The sequence below is a fragment of the Bufo bufo genome, chromosome 3 (genome assembly GCF_905171765.1).
Source record: "Bufo bufo chromosome 3, aBufBuf1.1, whole genome shotgun sequence".
Lineage (NCBI taxonomy): Eukaryota > Metazoa > Chordata > Amphibia > Anura > Bufonidae > Bufo > Bufo bufo.
The window spans coordinates 86746087-86753858 of record NC_053391.1 but is presented as its reverse complement, the minus strand read 5'-3'; the positions used below and the strand labels follow the sequence as shown (position 1 = coordinate 86753858).

Below are 7772 nucleotides of genomic sequence, written 5' to 3'. Positions count from 1 at the left end.
GCTACCCCTATTCTCCCTGAATGACGGGGTGAATTGTAGAGACCGTTCCACCTGTCCCCTAGTGTCTACCAATGCGGATGTATTATCCATTGAAGACCCTGGCGCTGCCGCCGCTGTCTCCCCCTGTGCCATTTCCGAAACACAAACTTGTTTCGTGGGCACCATGCCGTTGGTACTAGGCCTGGACAAATTGGAGATTGCCCGCTGCAAGTCTGCAATGGTTTGCGTCTTTGCAGCCAGGTCCTCCCTCATCTGAACAATCAGGGAATCCGTAGATACCGTATTGTTCCTGAACTGATTAATCTCAGTGTACAGCCGGAGTAGCTCTCTGTCCATGTCAGAGTAGAGACTGTCCTTATCCGAGAGTCTCGACTCTAACACACAGATTTCTCTGCCCCTCTCGACTGTACACTGGGCTTCGTCTTGCAATTGAACCTCTAGTGTGTGAATTCTTCTATAGTTATCAACACAACAATTGCAGTGGAAGTTTGCTTTGTCCGCAGCCTCCCCTGCCTTTCTTGTGCTGGCAAGTATCTCTGTGTGTTCCGCCCTCCAAATGGTATCCTCATAGGAAAGAACCAATTTGGCTAGCATTTGGAGGCGTTTGGTGGTCTTGTTAAAGACACTCCTACTAATACAAACCCGGTCATGAGCGTACACCTGGTCCAGTAAAGCGGACCACAGCAGCTCAGCGGATTTATATGTAGTAGGAACAATGGGATTAAAAGTGCTGTTTTTGGCTAAGTGTTGGAGTGTGAAGAAGTTCATACTCACCGTTTGCTGAGCGTCCATCTTCTTGTTGGTTCTGTACTTTCTTGTCCCTTGCAGCTGCTTGAAAGAAGTCCTTTTCTTCCGGATCGCTTCTTTCCGACCAGCTGGACTTTTATGTACCTCCAACGAAGATGGATCTCTTTCCGTGACGTATCCTTCTTCTCTTACCCCAGCGACGGTGACCGTGTAAAGCAAATACAAAAATATGAATTCACAGAACAATTATAGATTCTCTGCAAAAGATTTTGTTTTATTTCTGGTGCTCTTAAGGGAAGTATCGCTTCTCCTGTCCGAATTATCGGGTCCTAGACGCTCAGACACTCCGCTGACCGCGTCTCTCCTGCCCGCTAATTCACAGTACTAGCGACCCTCAGCCTTAAGACCAAAAATAAGCGCAAAATCCACGCAGTGGGCCTGGCTCGCCAATGTAAAGGGGGAATATTAATCACCAATATTTATGCAATTATCGGTAATTAATATTCATAAATAGGAGGAACCGTCTATTGATAACTCCGCCTATTTATACCTTTATATAATAATAACAATACCTTTGCTATGCTTTACACTAATCACTATGCTAGCTGCATGCGCCTTACTAACTAACTATCGCCAATAATTACACGTTACACAGATACAAATATAACAGTATTTATTAACAATACACTACGCAATACACTAACATTACAGCACTAATTATACAGTACTCAACTACACTACACGTTCCCAATTCCACCCATAAACTAACTATACGATACACACATTCAATATTAACAGCCCACCCACCTAGTCCTGTATACTATCCCTACGGGGCAGACGAAGGTAGACGGTGGTCTTACAAGCCGACCACCAAGCACAAATATACCACGGGAGGGGATTAGAGTATCAGGAATCAGGGCAACAAGGGGTGTAAAGGGTTACCAGGATCAGGGGTAATAGGGGTAAAGGGGTAGGGATACAGAGGGTTACCAGGGGTATGTGGGGTAGGGTTATAGTGTCCAGGGGATATATACCAGGGGATAGCAGGAGGGTATATAGTGAGGGTTACCAGGGGAGTGAGATAGTACAGGGGGGGTCTGGGGGGTATATAGATAGTGCAGGGGGGACCGGAGGGTATATAGATAGTGCAGGGGGGTCCGGAGGGTATATAGAGGGTATATAGATAGTGTAGGGGGGGTCCGGAGGGTATATAGATAGTGCAGGGGGGTCCGGAGGGTATATAGATAGAGCAGGGGGGGCTCCGGAGGGTATATAGATAGTGCAGGGGGGGTATATAGCGATACTTAGGGTTAATGCTCGTTGTCCAGGGGTCGCTCGTTCGTCTAGGGGTGCACGTTAGTCCAAGGGAGTCTCCTTCCTTCAGGGTGGGTGGGCGGCCGGCTCTCTTCTCACTAGTGCAGGCCTGCCGGACTTATATGTCCGGCCGCCCGCACTGCCGTACCGCCCACACAGCGGCGCGCGAGCGCGCACCACAGTGCAGGGCACGTGGGCCGGCGCGGTGACATGACGTCACCGCGCCTGCCCGCGCGTCCCTGCACGCGCACCGCAGGGCCGCGTGCACTTGCTGACAGGCGGGAGATCCTTTGATCTCCCGTCTGTAGCTCTTAGCATTCTGGACATCGCAATGGTAATTGCGATGCCAGAATGCGCATAATAGAGTGAGCGGAGGTATCTCCTCTCCCTCTATTATGCTTAATTATCTTCAGCAGGGCTGCAGATAATTAGAACAAAAGGATTCAAATTCTATTGAATTTGAATCCTTTTGAGGTCACCAGAATGACCGGACCTTGTTCGGTCATTCTGGCGCCTTCACCCAGATTACATCAATGTAAATGCTTGGGGCACATTTACATTGATGCATCTGTGTCCATGTAGGGGGGGGGGGGATTTATATGGTATGGGGATATATATATATATATGATATACAGGGGGCATTATAGGATACAGGGGGCATTATAGATATATATATATATACAGTGGGGGAAATAATTATTTGACCCCTCACTGATTTTGTAAGTTTGTCCAATGACAAAGAAATGAAAAGTCTCAGAACAGTATCATTTCAATGGTAGGTTTATTGTAACAGTGGCAGATAGCACATCAAAAGGAAAATCGAAAAAATAACTTTAAATAAAAGATAGCAACTGATTTGCATTTCATTGAGTGAAATAAGTATTTGAACCCCTACCAACCATTAAGAGTTCTGGCTCCCACAGAGTGGTTAGACACTTCTACTCAATTAGTCACCCTCATTAAGGACACCTGTCTTAACTAGTCACCTGTATAAAAGACACCTGTCCACAGAATCAATCAATCAAGCAGACTCCAAACTCTCCAACATGGGAAAGACCAAAGAGCTGTCCAAGGATGTCAGAGACAAAATTGTAGACCTGCACAAGGCTGGAATGGGCTACAAAACCATTAGCAAGAAGCTGGGAGAGAAGGTGACAACTGTTGGTGCGATTGTTCGAAAATGGAAGGAGCACAAAATGAACATCAATCGACCTCGCTCTGGGGCTCCACGCAAGATCTCACCTCGTGGGGTGTCAATGGTTCTGAGAAAGGTGAAAAAGCATCCTAGAACTACACGGGAGGAGTTAGTTAATGACCTCAAATTAGCAGGGACCACAGTCACCAAGAAAACCATTGGAAACACATTACACCGCAATGGATTAAAATCCTGCAGGGCTCGCAAGGTCCCCCTGCTCAGGAAGGCACATGTGCAGGCCCGTCTGAAGTTTGCCAATGAACACCTGAATGATTCAGAGAGTGACTGGGAGAAGGTGCTGTGGTCTGATGAGACCAAAATAGAGCTCTTTGGCATTAACTCAACTCGCTGTGTTTGGAGGAAGAAAAATGCTGCCTATGACCCCCAAAACACCGTCCCCACCGTCAAGCATGGGGGTGGAAACATTTTGCTTTGGGGGTGTTTTTCTGCTAAGGGCACAGGACAACTTATTCGCATAAACGGGAAAATGGACGGAGCCATGTATCGTGAAATCCTGAGCGACAACCTCCTTCCCTCTGCCAGGAAACTGAAAATGGGTCGTGGATGGGTGTTCCAGCACGACAATGACCCAAAACATACAGCAAAGGCAACAAAGGAGTGGCTCAAGAAGAAGCACATTAAGGTCATGGAGTGGCCTAGTCAGTCTCCGGACCTTAATCCAATCGAAAACCTATGGAGGGAGCTCAAGCTCAGAGTTGCACAGAGACAGCCTCGAAACCTTAGGGATTTAGAGATGATCTGCAAAGAGGAGTGGACCAACATTCCTCCTAAAATGTGCGCAAACTTGGTCATCAATTACAAGAAACGTTTGACCTCTGTGCTTGCAAACAAGGGTTTTTCCACCAAGTATTAAGTCTTTTTTTGTTAGAGGGTTCAAATACTTATTTCACTCAATGAAATGCAAATCAGTTGCTATCTTTTATTTAAAGTTATTTTTTCGATTTTCCTTTTGATGTGCTATCTGCCACTGTTACAATAAACCTACCATTGAAATGATACTGTTCTGAGACTTTTCATTTCTTTGTCATTGGACAAACTTACAAAATCAGTGAGGGGTCAAATAATTATTTCCCCCACTGTATATATATATATATATATATATATCTATTAAAGGGGGCACATACATATATGAATTCCCACAGGGGCATGAATGAGCCCCTGGGGAATATCAGAGGCAGATGGGCGCAGGTGCTGGGCACATCTGCGCACATCGCCCTCTGAGGGGCTAACATATACAGACATATCTATTAAGGGGGCACATGCATATATCACATTATATGAATTCCCACAGGGGCATGAATTAGCCCCTGGGGAATATCAGAGGCAGATGGGCGCAGGTGCTGGGCACATCTGCGCACATCGTCCTCTGAGGGGCTAACATATACATATATATATGCATGCCCAGTAGGCATGCATATATATTTATGTATACCTGCCACCCTTCCTCAACAAGATCATTCTTGCAGCCAACCCATTGACAGCCGTCCTCAGGATCCAGCCTCAGGGAACGCCTAGACCGACAGGTGTCAGACTACATAGGCTCTGAGAAGAAATGAACCCCTGGACTACTGGGTGTGCAGGCTTGACCTGTGGCCAGAGCTGGCACAATTTGCCATGGAACTGTTGGCTTGCCCCTCGTCCAGTGTCCTGTCCGAAAGGACTTTCAGCGCAGCAGGGGAGATTGTGACCGATAAGTACACCCACCTAGCTAGCTCACGACAGTGTGGACTACCTCACATTTTTAAAAATGAATGAGGCATGGATCTCGGAGGAATTGAACACATGTGACGAGTCAACCACCTTTGATTGAATTTCCTCATGACAGCCTACAAATATCCGCCACCACCCAGAACAAATCATGGTCCCTGTCTTAGGTAAATACAGCGGCATAAAAGGCCTTTTATGTCCGTTGAATGCCTAATTTTTGGGGCCTGTACTGGCCGACAGTTACATATATATCATGTGACCGCCTAATGTACCTCCAGCCACAGAATTCAAAGTTCTTTGCTGTCAGGTGAATACCTATTGGCTAATTTTTGGCCGACAGTTACATTTTTATCCTGTGACCGCCTAATGTACCTCCAGCCACAGAATCCAAAGTTCTTTGCTGTCAGGTGAATGTCTATTGCCTAATTTTTGGGGCCTGTACTGGCTGACAGTTAAATTTTTTTATCTCTAGCCACATAATCACACCCTTGTCTCACTCCTCTGCCTCTCATTATGGTGGCGTATGAACCGCATTCACCATAAGGACCTTCTAATGTCACAGGGTCATGTGACTGTGCCCTCCACCCTGTACTGTGTCCCTCACCCTGTACTGTGCCCCCTTATACCCTGCATTGTGCCCTCTTACCACACCCTGTGCAGTGCCCCTAGTCATTCCCTGTACTGTGCCCTCTTATACTCTTTTATCCGGTCACGGTATGGCGGTGTTATCCGGTCACTGTACAGAGGTGTTATCCGGTCAATGTATGGCGGTGGTATCCAATATCTGGATGGCCATAACTGTATATCTTTCCCTGCCCACGTCATCCTTTTTTAGACCTGGCATGAGCGGGAAAAATATGCAGATTGCAGTGCTAAGGACCTTTGCGCCACAATCTGTGTCAGAAATATGCCTAACATAGACGTATTTCTATATAATGAATGATCACCTAATTGTATTATCATTCGAGGGTAGGGCTAATATCTTTATATTATATAGATTCTAGTGTATTATACTGTGCCTTGTATTTCCCAGTAGAAAATGATCCTTGGGAAACACAATCCTCATCCCTGACCACCGGGATCAGGTAGCGCTCTGTCAGTACATGGCAGCCTCTCCTCTCCGCCACGCTGCTCCGCTGTCTACTGGTGCTTATTTTGACACTAGGGCTGGGTTCACATCCTATTTTTGCCATCCATTTAATGCATACCAAAAATGTATGTGTTAACAGATGCCTCAGACTGATGCCGTACAGTGGCGTCCGTTCACCATACAGTTCCATGATAGAAAAAAAATTTACGTTAACGTATGCATTTTTTTTATAGACTCTGCAGGATACAAAAACGTGGAGTGCTGCGCATTTGTATACATCAAACCGATAGGAAATAAAAAATTTCTAGGCTCCAGCAGGGCACATTTGTGAGAGTTTCCTTTTAAGACCATAAAAATGGCCCCTGATTAAAATACATATTTTTTGTGGGCAGATTTGCCAATGATCCCCCTCTGGTATATCACTGTCCATGTTGTGGACTATCTGTGTACTTCTAGTAAGTGTTTGCTGGCTGCAAATATGAGCTGAAGGTTTTTCAGGTTCGCCTGCCAACAAAGTGACTGGGGCCCGCCGCGAAGTTGCGGTTCGCGAACATTTGATCGCGTATACGCAATCGCGTTCACGAACCGTCCCGGCCGATGTTTGTCTATCACTATTGACTGTGTGCTGTAACAGGGCAGTAAGTGTGGACCCACTGAATTTGTCTTTTGGGGGTAGTATAGACCACTCCATCCTGTCTCTGAACGCTGCAAAAGCGTTTGACAGGATGGAGTGGCCCTTTTTGTGGGCCACGATGTCCCACTTTGGCCTCGGGAATATATTTTTGGAAATGACCCAAATGCTATATGAACAGCCGGTCGCACGCATTAATATTAATGGTGTTAGTTCTCCACCTGTTATGATGTGGAGGGGGATGAGGCAGGGTTGCCCCCTGTCACCGCTCCTCTTCGCCCTTTTTATTGAACCTCTGGCTTGTCGGATTCGATCAGATAATTGTATAGAAGGCTTTGGGGTGGAGGGAGTGAATGACAAAATAAGCCTATATGCTGATGATGTGATTCTGTTCTTGGACCAGGGTTGGAAAGTTCTCCCATATGTGATGGAGGTATTAGAGCACTATGGTAAATTTTCAGGCTATATGATTAACTGGTCAAAGTCATCGCTTCTCCCACTGAACCGGAAAGCTGTAGATGAGGGGAAGCGAGTACGGGTATTGATCCCTAATGATACCTTGGATTATTTGGGGGTTAAGATAGGGCTCCCTATAAATAGATTTTACGAGCTTAACTTGGCCCCGGTTCTGAATAAAGTTAAGACTAAAATAAGCGCCTGGCGGAAACTGATACTGGCACAGACAGATCGAATAGCACTGATTAAGATGATTATATTACCTATAGTCTTATTCCCGATGTGTGCTTCCCCCATTTGGATCGATGACATCTTCTTTCATAGACTGGAGTCCCTGATTAACGATTTAATTTGGGGAAGGAAGAGGGTGCGGATAAAGCAGAGATACTTATGGTTGTCAGAGGCAGATGGTGGGCTGTCACTTCCTTTTTTTCAAGGTTATTTTTTATGTTCACAGATTCAGCGTTGCTGTTATTGGAAAGGGAATTTACTGTCACCCTATTTGATTAAAGTAATGGATAAACCAATAGAGAATGTTTTTTTTATGTTTGGAGACTGGGTATATGGGAGTGAGGAAGTCCTTGCTGATCCCTTACTCACTACAGAGGGTG

At 45.9% G+C, this 7772-nt stretch overlaps 1 long non-coding RNA gene across 1 annotated transcript in view; it reads left to right on the top strand.

Moving 5' to 3' along the window:
- The first annotated feature begins 815 nt into the window (after nt 1-815).
- The window catches only part of LOC120994605, a 30145-nt gene continuing 23188 nt past the window's right edge, over nt 816-7772 (top strand). Inside the window, exon 1 of the long non-coding RNA XR_005777442.1 lies at nt 816-955. This is a non-coding gene — a long non-coding RNA (uncharacterized LOC120994605). The remainder of the gene's footprint in view (nt 956-7772) is intronic.